The sequence below is a fragment of the Culex quinquefasciatus genome, chromosome 1 (assembly GCF_015732765.1).
Source record: "Culex quinquefasciatus strain JHB chromosome 1, VPISU_Cqui_1.0_pri_paternal, whole genome shotgun sequence".
Classification (NCBI taxonomy): domain Eukaryota; kingdom Metazoa; phylum Arthropoda; class Insecta; order Diptera; family Culicidae; genus Culex; species Culex quinquefasciatus.
Genome location: NC_051861.1, coordinates 7,557,176 through 7,581,537, shown reverse-complemented (window position 1 = coordinate 7,581,537; position 24,362 = coordinate 7,557,176).

The window sequence follows — 24,362 nt, the reverse complement described above, 5'->3', positions numbered from 1 at the left end:
CTGCTCTATAAAAGGACTGCTGCTGGAATGCCACGGTTGTTAGGGGGCCTCGTCTCGTCTTTCTCCTTTGGGAAGCGAAACCTCACCTCACATCTCCGTCCCGGGCAGGAAGATGGTACAGCCTAGAGGGGGCATCGCGCAACAGAACCGACAGCTGCGCACAGTGCTTGACCGCTCGAGATGCAACGATAGCTCATCCCACCATGGTTGATGCGCCGAGCAGGGTGGGGTTGAACGGTAATGTGATTAAAAATATTCTAAAAATTACTGAAATGACAAAATGTTGTCTACTGATCTAAAATTAATGGCTTTTGATCATATTTCCATCAAAATTTACAGTAGCAAAAATCAATTCAGAAGCGATATCCTACGACAGGGTTGCCAAAATTACAAAAAATTAAAATGGCTTCAAAAGTTGCAAATAATGTCAAATGCTAATTCTGATGACGTAAAGTAAGCTTGCTTCAAAAGTTTTTTTCATCAAATTATCATCACAAATACAAATTAAGTAGCGATACATGACGACAGGGATGCCAGTTGAGAAGAAAATAGCTGATCGAGAATCTCACGTACAAAAATTGTAAGTCAGGCGATCGCGGAAGTTACTTTTATAGAAAAATTTTACTTTCAGCCTTTAATCAATTTCGTTTAAGTACCCATAACTAAATACAGGGTTGCCAGATCTAAAAAAAATATATTTACTGGATATTTCATCGACTTTTTAACTCAAACATTTCAGACCCAGTGACTTTAAGCCCACCGTGCCTCTCTACTATCCCCGCTCGTCTCTTTAATAATAATAAGAATGAAGAGTTTATTGAATTATGTTCATATGTATGCCCCAAAGGCACCACAACACCGGCCCAGAAATTGCACAGGAGGTAAACAAATGAGAACGACGGGGGCTGCTGCCCGGGCAGATCTAGACGAGCGGGTAGATCGCATTCCAGGTACGCATAAATAGGAAACCAAATGAGGAAGATTGTATGTAAAAGCTACCTTCTCGTTTTAATGAGGAATTTCTGCGGAACAGACTCGCACCGGGGTAAAACGTTACCCGATATCGATTGCGCAATAAGAACCGCAATTTTGCGTAATACTCTGCATTCAGTGGAGCAGACTGGATCAGTCCATTTCCCCTTCCTTTGGATGTTCTGGCTGATGACGGCGGGATGGGAAGAAGCGTTTCGCTTTTGCTGTGTTTTGTGCAAACATAAAATGATATAATGGGCTTGATTAGCCAAAAGAATAATAACGTTCCGTATGATGGAGAGCGATCGAACTGGTTGGACATTGTTAGTTTTTTTTTGTATTTTCGTGATGATCTGGAACTCGTTGGAGTGCTGAACAAACTGCAACTAATGATGAACCTACGGTACAACTATTTAAACTGTCTTGTTTATCCAACTTTCATTTGCTAAACTCTTTGCAAACGATTCTCCAGACTCGCTTTCACAATCCACGTTTGGCCTAGAAAGTTAATCTTATCGACAGGTCACTTACTTAAGCCAAACACTTAATAGAGCAAATCGGATTAAACCTCCGCCTGTGCGTAGGAGTTGAATATCCACATTTCTCAAACATATTTCTTCTTCCATTTTTCCCGTTGCCTTGATTTCTGTCACCATCGAGCCAACAACTCTCTGTAGCCGCGGATGATCTGTCGGGTTCGCGCCACCTTGGGTGTTAATTTCAATTAACTCGACACGACAACGCAGACGACAGTCAGCGACTCACTGGTCACACCTGGTTGGGACTCGTGAGTAGTGGAGGAATTGTCCTGCAGGCACAGGTGCCTACCGAGCGCGTTGGAATGAGGAGTTGTAACCCTTGAAGGGTGGGTCTCGTGGCGCAGGGGTAGCGGCTTCGGCTGCCGATCCCGATGATGCTATGAGACGCGGGTTCGATTCCCGCCTTATCCACTGAGCTTCTATCGGATGGTGAAGTAAAACGTCGGTCCCGGTTTCTCCTGTCTCGTCAGAGGCGCTGGAGCAGAAATCCCACGTTAGAGGAAGGCCATGCCCCGGGGGGCGTAGTGCCAATAGTTTCGTTTCGTTTTTTAACCCTTGAAGGGACAAGGTTGGAAAAAAATTAAAAAAGAGACAAGAGAGACAACAGACAACAGACAACAGACAACAGACAACAGACAACAGACAACAGACAACAGACAACAGACAACAGACAACAGACAACAGACAACAGACAACAGACAACAGACAACAGACAACAGACAACAGACAACAGACAACAGACAACAGACAACAGACAACAGACAACAGACAACAGACAACAGACAACAGACAACAGACAACAGACAACAGACAACAGACAACAGACAACAGACAACAGACAACAGACAACAGACAACAAACAACAGACAACAGACAACAGACAACAGACAACAGACAACAGACAACAGACAACAGACAACAGACAACAGACAACAGACAACCGACAACCGACAACAGACAAGAGACAAGAGACAACAGACAACAGACAACAGACAACAGACAACAGACAACAGACAACAGACAACAGACAACAGACAACAGACAACAGACAACAGACAACAGACAACAGACAACAGACAACAGACAACAGACAACAGACAACAGACAACAGACAACAGACAACAGACAAAAGACAAAAGACAACAGACAACAGACAACAGACAACAGACAACAGACAACAGACAACAGACAACAGACAACAGACAACAGACAACAGACAACAGACAACAGACAACAGACAACCGACAACAGACAACAGACAACAGACAACAGACAACAGACAACAGACAACAGACAACAGACAACAGACAACAGACAACAGACAACAGACAACAGACAACAGACAACAGACAACAGACAACAGACAACAGACAACAGACAACAGACAACAGACAACAGACAACAGACAGCAGACAACAGACAACAGACAACAGACAACAGACAACAGACAACAGACAACAGACAACAGACAACAGACAACAGACAACAGACAACAGACAACAGACAACAGACAACGGACAACGGACAACAGACAACAGACAACAGACAACAGACAACAGAAATCAGACAAGAGACAACGGACAACGGACAACGGACAACAGACAACAGACAAGAGACAACAGACAACAGACAACGGACAACGGACAACAGACAACAGACAACAGACAACAGACAACAGAAATCAGACAAGAGACAACGGACAACGGACAACAGACAACTGACAACAGACAACAGACAACAGACAACAGACAACAAACAACAGACAACAGACAACAAACAACATACAACAGACAACAGACAACAGACAACAGACAACATACAAGAGACAACAGACAACAAACAACAGACAACATATAAGAGACAGCAGACAACAGACAACATACAAGAGACAGCAGACAACAGACAACTGACAACAGACAACAGACAACAGACAACATACAACAGACAACAGACAACAGACAACAGACAACAGACAACAGACAACAGACAACAGACAACAGACAACAGACAACAGACAACAGACAACAGACAACAGACAACAGACAACAGACAACAGACAACAGACAACAGACAACAGACAACAGACAACAGACAGGTAGAGCAATCAAGGGTTAACACAACAATACCCCCAACAGTGATGCTGACGAGACACAGTCCGCATCAACACACGCAGCTCCATTTGGTGCACCAGCAACGCAGAGCTATAAATTGCGACCCAGAATAGGGTTCTCCCCGCAGGCCTACAGGTCCCCCCATCTTTACAGCTGCAAATCGTACAAATCTCGCACCTCGCACTTAGGACCTCGGCTTCTGTACGTGCCCCCCTCCGTTTGAGGGTTGGTTCGCTCGCATACACACACTCTTGTTAATAAAGAAGATAATTTATAAATCTATCGATACTAAAAAACGATAAATTGAATTGCGTTTTTCTTCACGCGGCAAGGCGCCGACGCCGCCACCGTGCGCCAGGAAATGGCCTCAAACGTGGATGTCCCTTATTTGTGATGGTGCCGTGGCTCGATCGGGGTTGTTTAATTTCTCGAATGGAGCATAAATCTTATTTATGAATGGTTTTATTGGAGTTTGAAATGGGATTAACTGTTTGCTCACTCCGGCACGATTTGTGATAATAACTTTGACGTGTCCGAGGGTAATTCAGTGTGGCCGTTTAGACGGAATTTATGCACCTTTCTTCGAGTAGTGCTGATTATAATTTACAGACTGTTGGTATTTAAGAGATACAATCGAACGAAACTCATTAGTTTCATATAAAAAATCTGTTTGTCGTGTACAATTGTGCAGGTAGACTATTCATTATTGTTCATTGTCAGTTTGCTTTTTGCTTTTTGCTTTTTGCTTTTTGCTTTTTGCTTTTTGCTTTTTGCTTTTTGCTTTTTGCTTTTTGCTTTTTGCTTTTTGCTTTTTGCTTTTTGCTTTTTGCTTTTTGCTTTTTGCTTTTGCTTTTGCTTTTGCTTTTGCTTTTTGCTTTTTGCTTTTGCTTTTGCTTTTGCTTTTGCTTTTTGCTTTGCTTTTTGCTTTTGCTTTTGCTTTTTGCTTTTGCTTTTGCTTTTGCTTTTTGCTTTTTGCTTTTTGCTTTTTGCTTTTTGCTTTTTGCTTTTTGCTTTTTGCTTTTTGCTTTTTGCTTTTTGCTTTTTGCTTTTTGCTTTTTGCTTTTTGCTTTTTGCTTTTTGCTTTTTGCTTTTTGCTTTTTGCTTTTGGCCACTATATATTTTATAAACTTTATGGAATACCAATAAAAATAAACCAGCAAAATTTGTGGGTTACAGGGGCGAAAAAAAGCTCAAAAATATAAAAATCTAAATATTAAGATGCAATTCTAAGCATTAAAAGAGTGTTCAGACAAGGATTAAGAAGTATAATTTAAATTTTTTATGAGACTTTTTGTTTATCTTTTAAATAAAATAAAGCGTTGAAAGGGAAATGCTTCAGAAACGAGATTGTGATAAATTGTTATTTTTTTTGTTAAAATAGTGATGGTTATGAAGCTAAAAACCATTAAAAATAACAATAAATAAATAACTAAAACATTTATTTTTTATAAATTCGTTCCCCTTGAAAATAAAAAGCTCTGCCAGATCTTTGAAAATAATCAAAGAGATTTATTTTCATGATTTATTAAAATTAAGGTTTTTTTTTTTTCAAACTAAGCAGTTCATTGAAGATGTTTGAACATGAAGCAGATTTCCAGAAACAAAAAATTGAAAAATGTTGCATTCTTTCACGTTTAAACAAAGAAGTTAATAATGCATTTGTTCGATTTTCAATGTTTTAAAATTAAAACTTTGTTGAAATTTTCTGCTTCTTTCAATGAAAATAATTTATTTTTTAATCAAGATTTTTTTAACGTCAAAAATAATTGTTTTGAGACCATTAATCAAAACAACTATTTTGGACGTTTTAAAAAAACTTCGCTAGATTATAATGTTATAAAAGCAGAAACGTTAACAGCAGATTCATTTTTTTTTTAATTGGAAAATGAATCAATACCTAGTTTCCGAGATGTAACGAGTCAGAAACAAGGGTTTATTGGACGGCTCTAAGAAAAACTATTTTTTTTACAAAATTAAACTTCAACATAAAAAAAATTATAAACTTTTCAAACATTATTTTTGTTAAGTGCTTTTCCATTACCAAGTCTATTGAAACTGGAATAAACCGAACCTTCTTCTTTCACTTTATCGAAACATTTGTAAACCCGTTTTGGATTACAAAATCAATTTGTATCTGAAAATGATTTTTGAAACCTAGTTTGACAATATTTTTAATAATTTCCAATAAATAAACAGTTTTTCCAACCTGTTTTCCCGTACCTGGTTTTCTGAAAAGTTCTAATCATAACTTTCAACTTTTCAAAACACATCAAAAAGATCAAAAAATCCTTTCTCAAGATACAAAATTTCATACATTTAAATACCTGACTGACGAAAATCTTGCTTTAATTTTTGCGGGATTTTGAGCAAACTTTCAAAGTCACCCAAGCTAACAATGTTATCCCATTTTATGTTGTTTTTTTTTTCTTTTAATTTTCTACAAGGTAAAGCATAAAATAAATAACAAAACCCAGCTATATTTGGCAAGTTTGGCTTCAACTATTCTTAATTAAAGGCTGAAACAAGAGAGAGCTTTGCTCAGCAAGTCCAAAACAGGGTCTCCTACCCTAGCTTACGCTGCTTATCTCTGTAAAAATATTGTTTTTCAACAGCTTTCGCTAGAAGAATTCCACCAGCTCTGCTATCAATATCACCGTCATTTTCAAACATTCCTTCATTCCAACGCGTTGGATTTCCCACAATCATCGGGAAACTTCCCCTTTTTTCCCCAGAAGCCTCGTTATCGACCACCACGCAAGTGACACGTGCAATTTCCTGATTGATTGCAGCTCATCAATCTTGCAGCGATCACATCTCAATATCTGCACTGCTGCACTGGCCACATTCATACACTTTTCCGGTTTCGACCAGCAGCATTTTCTCCAGCTGATCTGAATCGTGGAAAATCGCTGATTTGGTTTCCGGCCAAAAAGGTCATCTCGGTATCGCAAAACCCGGTGACTTACATACGTTGTTGCGCGCAGTGAGTCTAGTCCGCGCTCGACTTTGCTTGTGTTTGTTTTTATGTTAACGCTACTTGTTTTAATTACCGGTAATCTGTTTGGCTAAGCCGGCTCTTGTTTTTTTGCGCACATATAAGTGGCTCGTAGTTTTGCTTATACTGGCGGGTTTTATATCATTATGAGAGCAAATAAAACGGAGAAATGTGCAATTGAGTTGAGTTTGTTTGCAGTCTTAAAGTGGGTGCTGATGCGTGTTGTGTTCACAGTGGCACAAATCGAATGCTCCAAAAAGAGTGATAAGAGCAGGGTAAGTCGTCTCAAATAATATATTTTAAAAATAAACTCTAGGTGATTAAAATAGGCAAAGATTGTTTTGAGTTGACTGAAATTTAAAGAATTGATGAAGCCATTGAAAATCCTCAATTGAGGCTCAATTTTGGAATTCCCCACAACACACTGAGACAACATTCCCCACAATATCCCCAGCTGAAACCGAAACCTGTCTCTCCAAATCGACACACACTCGTGCCCCTTTTTTTTGCCCGCTAAATGGCGCAAAATTAAGCGGAAAAGTGATCGATAATTGGTAATTGGTTATTTGTAAATGCGCCAAACCCGCCGGCCAGCCGAACCGACAGTGAGGTGGCAATTGGCGATAATCGGGCAATTATTGGCCCGCATATATCGCGCGATCGACTGCGATATGCGCAATCCAGGTGACTGCCACGCGGCCCGGTCCGGCCCCCACCCGTCCGCGGATTGGGGTCCAGGTCAGAGAACCGCTATAGGCTGATTTCTGGAGCTGCGGGGCAGATTGCGAAATGAAAACTTGTTTGCATCGGAGAGGTGAGTTGTTGTGTGGTTTTTTGTGAGTATTTTCAAAGTACAAATAATTATACAATTTTGGAATTTATTTGTATTTTTTGATTTAGCTCTAACTTTGTTGGGGCCTTCCCTATGACCAAAGAAGATGTTTTGTGCCATTGGTTCACCCATACAAGACTCTTCGGCAAAGTTGTAGGTATTGTTGAAGAATATCCAGGAAAAAATAGGTATTCGGAAAAAATGGACGACTTTTAACACAAAAAATCAATTTCCTAAAATACGTTTTTTTTTATTTCGAGATTTTTTTATATGTTTTCGGGGACCAACACCAGCAACTTTTAAGCTATAGAGAAGTATGGTCAAAAATTCTGCCAACGAGTTATGGTGTTTTGAAAAAATAGTGACTGACATTTCAAAAGGACTAAACATTCAATAACGCCTTTTTGAAATGTTAGTCTTGATCCAAAAATTTCGAATATTTACTTATAATTTTTTATGAACAGCTGCCAAAATTGTATGGAGACTTATATGGGTGAAACAATGACACAAATTTGCTTCTTTAATCATAGGGAAGGCCACCACAAAGTTTGAGAAAAATCAAGAAATACAAAAAAAAATGTCGAAACCGGCCGATTTCTAGAGGATTGCTATAAAGCAAGGTGTTTTTTCCGTAAGTTTTTATTCAACATAATCCATTAAAATCAGACTAACCATTTTTCGAACCATTTAGGCCAAAGAAGAACATTCAAAATTTCAAAATTAGGTTCGGTTCACAGAAAAAAAAATCATGGTAATATTACATCTGGGAAGGGGTACATCTTTTATGTCAGAATAAAGGTGTAATTTTACCTCTGGAAATGTGTAATTTTACCACTTTTCTGGTGTAATGTCACTTTTTCAGTCTAAATTGAGGTAAAATTACATCATAAAAGAGGTTATATTCAACCTTCCAAAATTACAGCTTCCAAATTTACATTATTTTTTTTCTGTGTTTAATAAGGCTTTCTCCAATGCAATTGATTTTTGAAATCAGCATGGGAAAATTTATTTATCCAACGAGGTTCATAGAGTTGGATAAATAAGACGAGTACCGAAAAAATCAAGTACAATCCATACAAATTGGTTTGCAATTCCGAAAAACACCCTTTGAGCTCGGTTATAAGTCAAATATTCATGTATTTTGTCAATAACCGTTTGAATAAAAAAAAAACTTACTTTTTGCAATTCCGTCGTGAAACTACTTACTTTTCCTGTCATTCTTGAACGACGAAATAGCCTACTTTTCTGTACCAAAAATAACAGAATCGAATAGCAACACTTTTCAAAGTAAATGCTGAAAAGTTCTACTTTTCAGCACTCAAATGGGTGCTGAAAAATTAAAATTTTCAGCACTTGTTTCGAAAAGTAACACTTTTCAACATTTTTTGATTTAAACGATTTATTGACAGAATACATGAAAATTTGACATAAAATTTCACTCAGTGTGTGTTTTTTTGGAATTGCAAAAAATGTTGTATGGAACTCGTTGCAAAACTTGATTTTTTCAGCACTCTTCGTATTTATCCAACTCGGTGAACCTCGTTGGATAAATGTACGACTCGTGCTGAAAAAATCCTCTTTTTGCAACTTGTTGCATAAACTACTATTTCGAAACAAGTGCTGAAAAGTTCAACTACAGAAATAGTAGTTTATGCAACAAGTTGCAAAAAGAGCATTTTTTCAGCACGAGTCGTACATTATTTAAATATGAAGAGTGCTGAAAAAAACAAGTTTTGCAACGAGTTCCATACAACATTTTTTGCAATTCCAAAAACACACTTTTTTGTCAAATTTTCATATATTTTGTCAATAAATCTGTTAAATCAAAAAAATGTTGAAAAGTGTTACTTTTCGAACCAAGTGCTGAAAAGTTCAACTTTTCAGCACCAATTTGAGTGCTGAAAAGTAGAACTTTTCAGCATTTATTTTGAAAAGTGTTGCTATTCGATTCTGTTATTTTTGGTACAGAAAAGTAGGCTATTTCGTCGTTCAAGAATGACAGGAAAAGTCAGTAGTTTCACGACTGAATTGCAAAAATACTTATTTATTGATTTGTAAAAAAAATTGCAGAGGACTAAAATCTTCACCTTCTGCGCTAAATTTTAGGATGGTGGAAAATCTGGCACCGACCGGCGTTAAAAATTGACAAAAACTTTAATTTTTTTATCAAAACATAGTTCCAAAAATCGTTTTCAAAATTTAAAATCAAATTTGCAATTTAATATGATTTTACACATTTTTTGAAAAGTTTAAATTTTAAAGATAAAAGCATTTTCAGATTGAACTGTACGAAAAATGTTCAGTTTTTGGCAATGTATAAATACTTCACGAAAGAAATGCAACCCTGCAACAAAAAATCAAAAAGCTGCGAAATTTAGCAAGCATAAATATTCATAATTTTACAATTTCAATGACAATGGTATCATTCTATAGCAGAAAATGAAAAAAAGGATAAACAAAATTACAAAAATTATTGTTAAACATGAAAAAAAAACTAGGCTAAAGTAAAAAGGGAAAAAAGAGGTGGTAATGCATGGCGTCATCAATAAAGTATGTCACGCTCTAGGGGAGAGGGGGTGGGGGGGTTGTCTGAGCAAGTGTGACATTGCATGTGGGTAATTCTCTACCAACTCACACGAAATCGGGAAAAGTTGCCCCGACCCCTCTTCGATTTGCGTGAAACTTTGTCCTAAGGGGTAACTTTTGTCCCTGATCACGAATCCGAGGTCCGTTTTTTGATATCTCGTGACGGAGGGGCGGTACGACCCCTTCCATTTTGAACATGCGAAAAAGAGGTGTTTTTCAATAATTTGCAGCCTGAAACGGTGATGAGATAGAAATTTGGTGTCAAAGGGACTTTTATGTAAAATTAGACGCCCGATTTGATGGCGTACTCAGAATTCGAAAAAACGTATTTTCATCGAAAAAACACTAAAAAAGTTTTAAAATTCTCCCATTTTTCGTTACTCGACTGTAAAATTTTGGAACATGTCATTTTATGGGAAATTTAATGTACTTTTCGAATCTACATTGTCCCAGAAGGGTCATTTTTCATTTAGAACAAAATTTTTCATTTTAAAATTTCGTGTTTTTCTAACTTTGCAGGGTTATTTTTAGAGTGTAACAATGTTCTACAAAGTTGTAGAGCAGACAATTACAAAAATTTTGATATATAGACATAAGGGGTTTGCTTATAAACATCACGAGTTATCGCGATTTTACGAAAAAAGTTTTGAAAAAGTTACTTTTTGCGTTTCTCTTTGTTTCGTCGTCCGTGTCTGTCGCGGGTGACCATGAACGGCCATGATCGATGACGACCAACTTTTTCAAAACTTTTTTTCGTAAAATCGCGATAACTCGTGATGTTTATAAGCAAACCCTTTATGTCTATATATCAATTTTTTGTAATTGTCTGCTCTACAACTTTGTAGAACATTGTTACACTCTAAAAAATAACCCTGCAAAGTTAGAAAAAACACGAAATTTTAAAATGAAAAATTTTGTTCTAAATGAAAAAATGACCCTTCTGGGACAATGTAGATTCGAAAAGTACATTAAATTTCCCATAAAATGACATGTTCCAAAAATTTTTACAGTCGAGTAACGAAAAATGGGAGAATTTTAAAACTTTTTAGTGTTTTTTCGATGAAAATACGTTTTCGGAATTCTGAGTACGCCATCAAATCGGGCGTCTAATTTTACATAAAAGTCCCTTTGACACCAAATTTCTATCTCATCACCGTTTCAGGCTGCAAATTATTGAAAAACACCTCTTTTTCGCATGTTCAAAATGGAAGGGGTCGTACCGCCCCTCCGTCACGAGATATCAAAAAACGGACCTCGGATTCGTGATCAGGGACAAAAGTTACCCCTTAGGACAAAGTTTCACGCAAATCGAAGAGGGGTCGGGGCAACTGCTGTGTGAGTTGGCGGAGAATTACCCATGTTTTAAATATAGGAAAATCGTGACAAAGGGGGGGGGGAGGAGGGGTCAATTTTGGCTGATTTTAGCGTGACATACTTTATGGATGAAGCCTAAGCCAAATGCTATAAGAATCAAACATAAACTTAACAAGATAAACGAAAATTAAAAAGCTTAAAATTACAAAAAAAAACTAACTTAATCCACCTATGTGGTTGATGCCTTCCTCACTTTTTACCAAAAATGGGTATATGATTGGTTTCATCATTTTTTTAGATCCAGAAAAAAAGAACACAATGTATAACTTATGTGGTCAAAACTCGAGACAGGGTTGCCAGATCTTGAATGTCTTGGACTCATTGGAAAGGCCTTTCAATTACCTTACCAACGATGGATCGGATGATGGATCCAGACATAGTTTACATACATTTAAGTGAGATCCGGCTTCAAAAAAGTACATAAATATCACTTAAGTGGTCATAACTCGAGACAGGGTTGCCAGATCTTCAATGTCTTGGACTCATTGGAAAGGCCTTTCAATTACCTAATCAACGATGTGTCGGATGATGGATCCGGACATCGTTTACATGCATACAATTGAGATCCGGGTATTTGTGAAAACACATCTTTATGCATAACTTTTGAACTACTTATCGAAACTTCAAACAATTCAATAGCGATGTATGGGACCCTAAACCAAGTCGATTGCAACTGGTTCGATCAAAATCGGTTCAGCCAGTGCTGAGAAAACTCAGTGAGAATTTTGGTCACATACATACATACACACATACATACACACACACATACACACACACATACACACACACACATACCACACACACATACACACACACAGACATTTGTTCAGTTTTCGATTCTGAGTCGATATGTATACATGAAGGTGGGTCTAGGAGCTTTTAATAGAAAGTTCATTTTTAGAGCAGGATTATAGCCTTACCTCAGTGAGGAAGGCAAAACGAATAAAAACAAGTTGCACAAAATTTGCTCGAAAACAAGGGAAAAATAAAAAAAAAATCTTTATAAAAAAATTACACTCAAAACAACGCAATTCGTCAAAAGATGTATTAATTAATTTTCAATTGCAAGATTGATTTAATGTTTTTGATAATTTTTTTTAGTATGGCAACTTTTAAATTTTTTTTTTAAGATTTTTATTCATAAATTTTGTATTTTGCTCAAAACATGCCCATTTTGTATAATCATCCGCGAGATTGTATAGAGACTTGAATGGACAAACTCATGATGCAAAATGGCTTCTTTTGCCTTAGGACAAAAAATAATATCTAATTTTATTATTAAATTAGGAATGGTCAGTATGAACACCATTTCCTGTTTTTTTTTTTTTCGGAAAATTAAAATATATTAGAGATGTACAAAACAAATATTTGTTCTCATTTTCATGAATAAATAGTATATTAATAAATATTAACGGGCATTCAGGGGGCATTTTCCTGCTCTAAAAATGAACTTTGTATAAAAACGTCGTAGACCCACCTTCATGTATGCAAATCGACTCAGAATCTAAAACTGAACAAATGCCTGTGTGTATGTGTGTGTGTATGTATGTATGTGACCAACAAACTAGCTCATTTTTCTCGGCACTGGCTGAACCGATTTGACCCGAACCTGTTGCATGCGACTTGGTTTAAGGTCCCATAGATCGAGTTTTATACAGATTGAAGTTTCGATAAGTAGTTCAAAAGTTATGTATAAAAATGTGTTTTCACATATATCCGGATCTCACTTAAATGTATGTAAACTATGTCCGGATCCACCATCCGACCCATCGTTGGTTAGGTTATCGAAAAAAATTTCCAACGAGTCCAAAAAAAATTGAAGATCTGGCAACCCTGTCTCGAGATATGGCCACTTAAGTGATATTTATGTACATTTTTATTCCGGATCTAAAAATAGATGAAATTTTTGTCCAACCCCATCAAATCACCCATTGTTGGTAATGAGTGAGGAAGGCTCCAACCATATAGGTGGATTAAGTTAGTTTTTTTTTCAAAAAGTTCAAAATGTCAATAGAAAATTGTGTGCAATCAAATAAAACCATTCAAAAATGCATTTTCAATGCACCACAATGCATCGATACGCATAACCCGTACAAAACGGGTGACTTTCCCAGAAAGCTGATACCTTTGTCAGAAGCGCGGTGGTAGCACCACTCGGAGGGGGAGAGATTCTTGGAGCAGTGCGTTCCACAGTGCAACCAGGCAGCATCAGCAGAAGATGACCTCAAATTGTGGGTACCAACTGGGATGCCAAAAGGTGTTTAAAATTTCCCGAAAGTTTTTAAAAAAGTTTTTTTTTAAATTTAGTATGTTTAAATCAAAATAATCAAATAATTGCAAAACTCTAAAAAAATTATTGAAAATTTATATATCCTACCACCCTGTCACCGCGTTGTCACTTCCAACCCACCATCTCGGACGAACTTTCACGGTGACATTTGTGCTCCGTTCCAATTGACTACCGCGCGGATCGCGGATCCGTCGTGCCCGGTATTGTTTCCACCGAGAAATGTGTCCTCTTTCTGCACAATTTTTCCTCATGTCCCTCGAACAAGCGAATTAGCGAAAAGCCAGCAGATCAATCATGCTGCGCGGGGCCTGTCGAACGAACGAACCAACAAAGTTGTCACACCAAGTCAGGCTGACGAACCTGCCAGCGAGGAGATTTGGAGACTTGAGCCTGTCGCAGCGACGAACCTGCTGACAACGACGACGACGACCGACGTCGTGTTCGTGAAGATCTCGCTAATTTTCTGCTGTCATGTTCTGCGGGAGCTGGAATGTGTGGTAAGACCGGGGGCAAACGGTATCCACAGCGTGGAGTGCCACAATGCCCACGCGGAACGCGGCCGGATTTATTGATCTGTCACCGATCTGGCAGGACGCGGAAGGTCTTTATTTTGATGCGTTTTAATTGGGGGACATTCCAAGCCTTTTAATCGCAGCAGATTTAGTTCACTCAAACTACAGAGTGTCTTTGGCTTTTGCATTCCTCACTTTGTCAGGTGTTCATAATTGGTACATGGTAAAGATATTTAATCTCTGGATTAAAACGTGGCCACGGCACGAGGCAGTCCTCCCTCTTTAACCGTAGGGTAACCTCATCGTAAACACCATTTATCACCACCAGGTAAAAACATGCAACGCGCAAGTCGCTCTCTCTCTCTCGCAGGAGGGGACTCGCCATAATCAATGAGAATCTATCGCCAAGGGGATGTTCGCTTATCATAAACGTGGTGGTATTGCGGCGAGATGTTGTTGGGCACGCGCGTGCGCATAAATACATAAATGCCCATGTTGCAAATTAATGCGCCGTACACCATCGGTTTCACCGAAGAAGTAGGTGGAGTCCAAAGAACCGTAAATCAATTAATGAACGCGAGGAATGCCAGCCTAGCCAGGCTATAGAGTAGTCCTGGTTCAACTTCTAAGCCTAAAACCTGGCATTCTGTGTCTTTAATAACGACGCCGATTTGCATCAACAGCCCCGGCCCGGTACACACCGTGTACAGTATTGGAATCTTTGCTCCACTTTAAATCACGTTGATCCCCTCCAGCAACTCCCGGGCGCAATTACGATTGTTTGGAATGTTGTGGAATGAGTAAGCAAATGGCATTGTGCCACCACCAACCATCCTTTGGTAAAAACAGAGTCGAGTGAAATGGGTAACTGTCATGCAAAACTCGGGTAGCGGACAAACTCCCCTTCCCCAGTTGGGTTAGGTAAGGGGATTTCAGCAAGCAATTAGCACCGACTCTGAAACAATGGACTGGTGTGCATTTTAGAACATCGAGAAAGTGGGATGTTTTCAAGTTCCCATTTGTTGGTTTTGCTTGCTGGATGATTACGGGAGGCTCGTAGATGGACTGATTTTGCCTTCCTCACTGAGGTAAGGCTATAATCATGCTCTAAAAATGAACATTGAATCAAAACGTCGTAGACCCACCTTCATGTATACATATCGACTCAGGATCGAAAACTGAACAAATGTCTGTGTGTATGTGTGTGTGTATGTGTGTGTGTATGTATGTATGTGACCAACAAACTAGCTCATGTTTCTCGGCACTGGCTGAACCGATTTGACCTGAATCTGTTGCATTCGACTTGGTTTAGGGTCCCATAGATCGAGTTTTATACAGATTGAAGTTTTGATAAGTAGTTCAAAAGTTATGTATAAAAATGTGTTTTTACATATATCCGGATCTCACCTAAATGTATGTAAACTATGTCCGGATCCACCATCCGAACCATTGTTGGTTATGTTATCAAAAGACCTTTCCAACGAGTTCAAAACATTAGAGATTTGGCAACCCTGTCTTGAGATATGGCCACATAAATGACATTTATGTACTTTTTGGATGCCGGATCTCACATAAATGTATGTAAACTATGTCTGGACCCACCATCCAACCCATCGTTAATTAGTTTATCATAAAACCTTTCCAACGAGTTCAAAACATTGAAGATCTGGCAACCCTGGCTCGAGATATGTACACTTAAGTGATATTGATGTGCTTTTTGATGCCGGATCTCACTTAAAAGTATGTAAACTATGTCCGGATCCACCATCCGACCCATCGTTGGTTATGTTATCAAAAGACCTTTCCAACGAGTTCAAATAATTGGAGATCTGGCATCCCTGTCTTGAGATATGTACACTTGAGTGATATTGATGTGCCTTTTTACTCCGGATCTAAAAAAGAGATGAAATTTTTGTATCTGAAAAATATGAAATTTCATATCAGCCATTGTTGGTAATAAGTGAGGAAGGCTCCAACCACACAGGTGGATTAAGTTAGTTTTTTTTTTAAATAATCATCATTTTCACAATTTGAAGGAAACTAAAATTAATTTCAAAATTTAAAGTTCTATTTAATCGACATTTCGTCGCCATCGTGCTAACTTGTCGTACGTGCATTTTGGGCCAAATTGAGTTAAGAACGCCATTTTGTGCAGCTCACAATGCCTCACCTTTTGACCTTCACAGATCCCCAAAATTCGATTTCAATCCTGAAAACCGAAAAAACTCCGTGCATTTTTGTCACTTTACATATGAAAGTAGTTTCAATCTTGTCGTGCTATCTTGTCACTCCATGAAAATTGATGTAAGTGCGACAAAAGGCCAAAGGGATTTCAGGCCAGGAAAGTCAGGATGCATTTGTCGCACGTACAAGTTAGACTACCGTAAACATTTTTAATTATAACTCGAGACTCCAGCAACCAACTTCAACCAAACTTTGGGACAATGCACAGAATAGTGAGCCAAACAAAACGTGTTTGTTATTGTTTACATTGCGTGCTCCCGTTTTTGAATATTCAAGGTCAAACATTAAAACGCGTTTTTCTCGGAACGTCACAATGGTGGGGGCGACAAGATAGCACGACGACGTCGATTTGTAAGCTGTAACAGAATTTCGAAAAAAGTTATAAAATTTAATAAATGAGTTGTCCTGCTTTGCCGTGATCTGTTCTTTGCCAATGATTTGTTAAAAATAATTAGGTAATTTTTCAATTGTTATATTCAGATTTTGTGCAAAACTCGTAAGAAAACAAACACCTTTTATGAACATAAATTGATTTAGTGAACAATTATCATTTAAATGATTCGTTTTTTTTTTAAATAATTTTTCAATTATTCAATTTCATCCGACTGCTTCTGATATGGCTTCAGGTTGTTCATACAGATCAAATTATTATACAACATCATTACCCTGTACTAGGAGTTTATTTAAATATCAAAACTACTCGGGAGGGGGAGGAGCAGACAACTTTGTTGCGATCTTTACATTTGAATTTTAAGTTACATGAACAATGTGTAGAGTGGGGGAGGGAAAGGTGTCCGGTATTTGAATAATGCTTCATAGAACCAAATAATTAAAAAAAAACTGAAAAATGATCCTCAATTCTTAGCGAATTCAGTAGTAGAGAAGCACTAACTTTTAAAAGAGAAAAAATCACCAGATCAAAATGTCTTACATTATATTTTGTCTATCCTATAAATAGGGGAAATATACTCACTTTCATCGAACTTAAATCTTCTACCATTTTTTGTAACTTTTGCAGTATGCCGGTGTTCAAACAACATTTCTGGAGTTTTTTTGAAAAGGTCCAATAAACCAAATTTCCAGTTTTTACTTTTTGGGTGTTTTTAGAACCGCCTTAGTCAGGGGTATTGAAAAACACCCAAAAAGCAAAAACTGAAAATTTGGTTTATTGGTCCTTTTCAAAAAAAACTCCAGATTTTCAGATTGATCAACAATAAAGGTAGATGCTCACTTTTATTTGAGCTATTTATTTTATTTATTACTTTGAAATAGTCTAAAACACTTAAGGGGTTACATACATGTAAGAAATCATAAAATTTCATAATTCAGAAAATGTATTGAATCCTCTGAAAAGATGATTTTCAATCACTCCTGAAAGTTTCATGAAGATATTTCATGAATAAACTGAGTTAGAGGCGATTTTAACTCAAAATTTTGCCATGCGCAAAGCGGACTGTCAAACTTTGTTTGCGTTTTTCTCTAAACACCGAGTTGATTTACGGGTGCCACGATATCTCGAGATGCGATGGACCAAATTGGCTGAAATTTGAGGTGAAGACTCTTCAAACATATCCAGTGTGCATGACGAAGCCCGAAATTTTACTTTAAAAAAATACAAAAATCAAAAGCTAACGATATTTTATATGAAAAACATAAAAATATTTTTATCTTTTTTTTAAATAAACTTTTTAAAAATCGGCCTTCCTCATGCACACAAGACCAGTTTAACGAGTCTTCACCAAAATTTTGAGCCGATTTGGTCAAGGCAGTGTTGAGATATTGTGGCACCCATTTTTTGAAACTGCTAACTTCAACTAGCTATATCTCGGCAATGATACACCCAAATGTCTTCAAGTTTGTTTTGATAATTGATGAAAATGAATATTTTAATGCAATGAAAACAGATTGAAAATAAAATTAAGTGTGTGCTCACACCAACCTCTGACTTTTTTGTTGATGTACATGTATGTAACCCCTTAATGAAAGCTGTAATTCATGTTCAAAGTTCTGAAAAGTCGATAATAAAAAGGAACGAGATAGGGTATATTTCCTCAAGAGAAATATCAAAGTAACAAATTATAAGCCATGGTACCAACATTTCAATCAAAAAAAGTGAAACAAATGTTAGTAATTTATTATCGCCTTTAGCACGAATCGGATATATCAGTCAAATATCTCTGTACAGTTCGGGGTTTTTTTCGTGGTCACTTGGATTTTTGCAAACAAATGATAGTTTTGTAATATTTAAATTAACAATTAAATTAAAATTAAAGATACAAACTTGGTGAACTCAAGAATTAATGACTTGAGCTTTGTAATATTATTTAAATCTTACAAATCAGCCGTTTTCTGAAATGTTTCAGTTTTCTTAGTCTCGTGAATTTTTTACGAAAATTGATGATTTGATTTGAAATCCCTGAGAAAAACAGACATTTTCAGCTTTAAAAATCGTTTAGTATATAATTAAGTGTATAAAATTTTTGTTTTGTATTTTTCATGCTTTCGCGTGACACTTCCGTAAAATTATGTGTTTCGGAATAAAGGTCCCCGTGAAATTTTTATTTTTTTTTTTGCGTGATAAAACACTAAGCCTCAACCATTAAAATTTTTAACCTTCCGAAATGCTATTTTTGGTTGCATTTGGTTGCAAGTTTTTTTTTTAACAAATCTTTATCACTGCAAAGTTCTACTTAAAAAATACATGATTTTTTGCTTACTCACTTATTAAAAAATAAATTTTAATGAAGTTGATCAAACAAAAGCTTCATTTTAAGTGAACAAAGTAAAAACAGATAAAGTTTTAATTTATTATTTAATGGTGCATTTTTTAGACAGCAATCCATGTTTTATTCTTCATTTTATTATTTTTTAATCTCGCCATTTATTACTTTATAAATTGATTCTGAAATGATATTAATAAAATGAAAACATAAACAAAGCCTGAATTTGAAAGAAAAAACATAAAAAATACAAAGGCAAAATCCAAATAATACGTTGAATCAGCCTTATTTAGTTGCAAAGCAAATAAGGAATAAACAAAATGTTTCTAAAAAAAAATTGTACAGTATGTGAAAATTTGATCTCTAGCCCTTTTTTAATTTCGACATTCAGTTTATTTATTGAATGTTATATAAAGGGCCGACCATAGAACTATTTGCAAAATTAGACATTTGGAAAATATAAAAAATTGATTTCCAGATGCAAAATCAGATTTGCAATCGATTCCGTTTCAAATTGACCATATTGTTCGTGATTTTTTTTCTAAAGAATTACGTGTAATTTTCAAAAACAAAACAGCCCTCCCGGGCAGACGGTAATAACAAAATTAATAATATTTCAATAACAAAATGTGTTATTATTTTATCCTGAAGTTCAACTTCAAGAAGAAAAAATAATAACAGTTTCTGATAAAATAACAAAATTTGGTATTGAAGTGATATTATATTGAAAATGTTTAATAACACGCTGAGAAGAGGAAATGTTATACATTTCAAAAACTCTCCTAATAACAAAATTTGGTATTCGTTCGGTATACTGACTTAGAAATAAAATTACCATAAATCGCACAAATGGAAAAGTTTCTAAGTGTCCATAACACAATCTGTTATTATTTTTTCTTTTGTTAAATATGTTTAAATCTTTGGGATGATTTTGTCTAATTTCGTCGGAGTCATTATTTTGGCCATGAAATGGGGTCCTTAAGCTAAAATTATTCTGAAAAGTTGAAATTTTGAAAGTTGATTTTTTAAATTATTTGATATACCCTCTAGTGGACTTTCTTTAAAATTGGCTAGAACTATGGGATAATTTTGACCAATTTCGTTGGGGTCATTATTTTGGCCATGAAATGGGGTCCTTAAGCTAAAATTATTCTGAAAAGTTGAAATTTTGAAAGTTGATTTTTTTATTTATTCGATATACCCTCTAGAGGACTTTCTTTAAAATTGGCTAGAACTATGGGATAATTTTGACCAATTTCGTCGGGGTCATTATTTTGGCCAGGAAATGGGGTCCTTAAGCTAAAATTATTCTAAAAAGTTGAAATTTTGAAAGTTGATTTTTTAAATTATTTGATATACCCTCTAGAGGACTTTCTTTAAAATTGGCTAGAACTATGGGATAATTTTGACCAAATTCGTCGGGGTCATTATTTTGGCCATGCAATGGGGTCCTTAAGCTAAAATTATTCTGAAAAGTTGAAATTTTGAAAATTGATTTTTTTTAATTATTTGATATACCCCCTAAAGGACTTTGTTTAAAATTGGCTAGAACTATGGGATAATTTTGACCAATTTCGTCGGGGTCATTATTTTGGCCATGAAATGGGGTCCTTAAGCTAAAATTATTCTAAAAAGTTGAAATTTTGAAAGTTGTTTTTTTTAATTATTTGATTTACCCCCTAAGGGACTTTGCTAAAATTGGCTAGAACTATGAAATAATTTTGACCAATTTTATCGGGGTCATTTATTTCACCATGAAATGGGGTTTCAAGCTAAAATTAATCCGATAAAATTAACTTTTGGGAGTTCATTTTTTTTTTAATTTTGTTTTATTCCCTAACGGAATTGATTAATTTAATGAGAATTTTCGATGTGTGAATAACAAAAACTGTTATTATTTTCACAGAGCCAGGAAGTCGGAGCTAACGTTGAAGTTCGAGCTGGAGTGAGACCTCGGAGACTGCATCGGATTCAGCAAATTTTCAGCAACTTTTACTTGGAGTCGGAATCCGTGAAGTCGGGTATTTTTAGAGAGCTGAAGTCGTCGTTGACGTCATATCCTGCATCCAGAGTCGGAGTTGTCTTCAAAGTATGGATTCAAAGTCGCTTGAGGTACCCGACTCTGCAGCCCTGACTAGTACAGAGGAGTTATGGCAACTGCAGGTTTATTTGCAAATTACAAATAAACCAAAACAATAACTTTTTTGTTATGGAGACAAACCAGTTCAATAACATTTTTGTTATTATGCTGCTCCACCTCTCCGCACAAAATAACAAATCTTGTTATTCCTTCATGATTCCTTCTGTGTTATTGGTTTGTTATTGCAATAACAACATAATAACAGTTTAAGTTATTCTTCGAACAAATCTTTGTTATTGATTTTTGTTATTTTAACAACTAATCCGATCATCCCAATAACATATTTCGATCTTCTCACAATATCAAAAACTGACCTTCCCAAGTTATTTCCGTCTGCTCGGGCTCTTAGACAATGTTCATTGGACTGCTGATTGATACGAAAAAGCTTCTTAAAGTATTAATTAAGTGTAAATAGAGTTTTTGTCAGTATCTTCTGATTAGTCATTATTGTAAAACTAATGATTTCTTGGAAATGGTTTGCCGATTTTCAATGTTAATTTTTTTTTAACAATTGTGATATTTTGATCGGTTTCCAGAAAAAAAACATCAAATTCATGCTAAACATGTCAAAAATTAGATTTTCAAGATTTTAAAAAATCAGGAGATTGAGTAAATGATCAACAAAATCACGTTAAATAAAAGTCTATTACATCAAATCTTGAGAATAAAATTAATCATTGAAAAAAGGAAATCAACATAAATGTGAAGTTATGATCAAAAATAGATCTTGAAATTATCAGATTTAAATATTTTTCGATATTTGTTTATTCTCGCAAAATTAATTCAACTTACAGCATTTATATTTAATTTTTTGACTCATCGTTTTACTAAAAAGTATTACAAAAAAGCTTATTCTAATTTTATTCAACTAATCAACTGGTTAGAATTATTTATACATTTCCAGGATTTTTTACTTTTCTTTTTTTGCTTTTCTGCAAAAAAAAATAAACAAATGAGTTCTCATTTCATCACATTTCCCACTCATCTCTCCCCTCGTTAGCTGGCATTTCTCTCCTAGAATCCAACCAAACCCGTCATTACACCTAGTTGTGCATACTTTTCTTTCGTCGTTTTAAACTTTTTGTGCGCCCCGCTAATAACTCGATACCAGCTGATTACAAAACACCCAACATAACCTTCCAGAACGATTTACCACCAGTCACATGCGGGCAATGTATCGCGGCGCAGGTAGGCCTAATCGCTCCAACGTGTTGGCAAACAAAAGAGCTTTCCCACCTGAGCCCAGGTTCTCCATACGAATACCATTCCACTTGGATTTTAACCTGACTTTCAGAACAAGCTTCCGACCAGGGCGTTACTGGGTCACACATTTCTTCCGATCCCGAGCTGGAGTCGAAGGCGCCAACCACTCCACAATTGTCGAATTAGCATCTAAATTGGAGCTGTTGCGCATTGTTCGACCTAGGTCGCGCGCTGGCTTGAAGTTACCGCCAGTACAGCCACCAAGCTCAGGAAGTGCAGGAAGATGCGTGACGAATTCCAGGTTCCGTTTGGTCATGGTCATGAGCGCGGGTGCAGGGAGGTAACAAGTTCTTTTGTTATCTTGTCAAGTTGTTTTTCTTTGCACAGTCACCCCTCGCTCGGCAGCACTTTTTCAGGCCCGATATCGGCACTAGTACTACAAGTCTTGGCAAGCAGCTGAGCTTTCGAGAGCAAACCGTGTTGATTGAGATGTTTTTGTGTGTTTATGTACTTAAGGTCTTAGAGAGAGGGAGGGCTGAGCGTGCTGATGGGCTCTTTGTGACATTCCACGTTACGTTGAGCTGGGCTGGGTAAATGTGTCAGTAGAACTGTTTCCCCCCCCCTTGTCGTGGGCACGTGGGAAGACATCGCGTGCTATTGTTTGCTTGTTTTGGGCTAAACATGATATCACCCAGCTGACAACACTGTTGGTTGCAACGATTTATTTGCAGGTGACGATTTTTGGGGACAAAGGTTAGGCTTATCGTATAGAAATTGATTGAAAAATTATTGTTTTTTTTTAACATGTTGTTTAGTTGAAATTAACAAAATTTCAATTAAACATGTTTTTAATACTGTTTGGACCATTGTGCATTGCAAAAGAATTTTAATTTAAGAGGTCAAAGATAAATGTTAGTCGTTGGCCTTTGCTTGGGAACCCGTATTCTTCCCTGCAAACAAACGACACTATTTTGCATCACTATCGCCCCACCCCTCCCGGGAAAAGATCATCCCGCTACCAAAGCACATCTCTCAACCCTGGGTCCAAAGCTATTTCTCCATTCCACTATCAGTCACCATCAGCAAACAACATCACACGGGACGGTCGAAAAGTGCAACCGCCGCGGTGGCTGAGTAGGCCACGCCGATCTTCTACCCGATCGGACCCAGATCATCAGCAGAGGACACCTCTTTGGAATGGTCATGCTTAACCTTCTACTGTCAACTACTGTCTTCGACTTTGTATTTTCTTTTTAAAATTTCAGAAAATTCCCACAACTTCCCAACTCTAAAACACCGCCATCCCTTCAAAGGTTAAGCAGGTCACCGCGGTCGGTGTGTCGCAAATTCCACCCCAAGCCCCCCGAAAAAACAACGGTAGTTTTCGCGCGGAAATCGTTTTGCATAAATTTCCCTACACACTCAGCCTTTAGGGAACGGGTCCCGGGAGGTGTCCGCGCACGTGGCCATCACGACTTCCAGCAGCGCAAGAACTTGGCTGGGGTGTTAGAATATAAATGTTATTGTTTAGACTTCATTGACGGTAGTTGGCTGGCGTTGAATGTCAGGAAGTGACAAAGATTATCCCGGACTGATAATCTCGCACAAGAGGTCTCCAAGTCCTCCAGGCGGTGGTATCAATTCTTCACCTTTGGAGTCAACTTACTGGCAGTGGCACACGTACGCCACGGGATTCCAGTTTCTTTAATTTTCATAACTATACAGCAATTCCATTTGAAAAGAGCCTAAACCAAAAAAAAAGTTCTCCGATCGGGCTCAAAATTTTTCTGGGGGTTCCTTGGCCAAAATAATTAGACCCGTATTTTTTTGTTTGGCCATTAGGG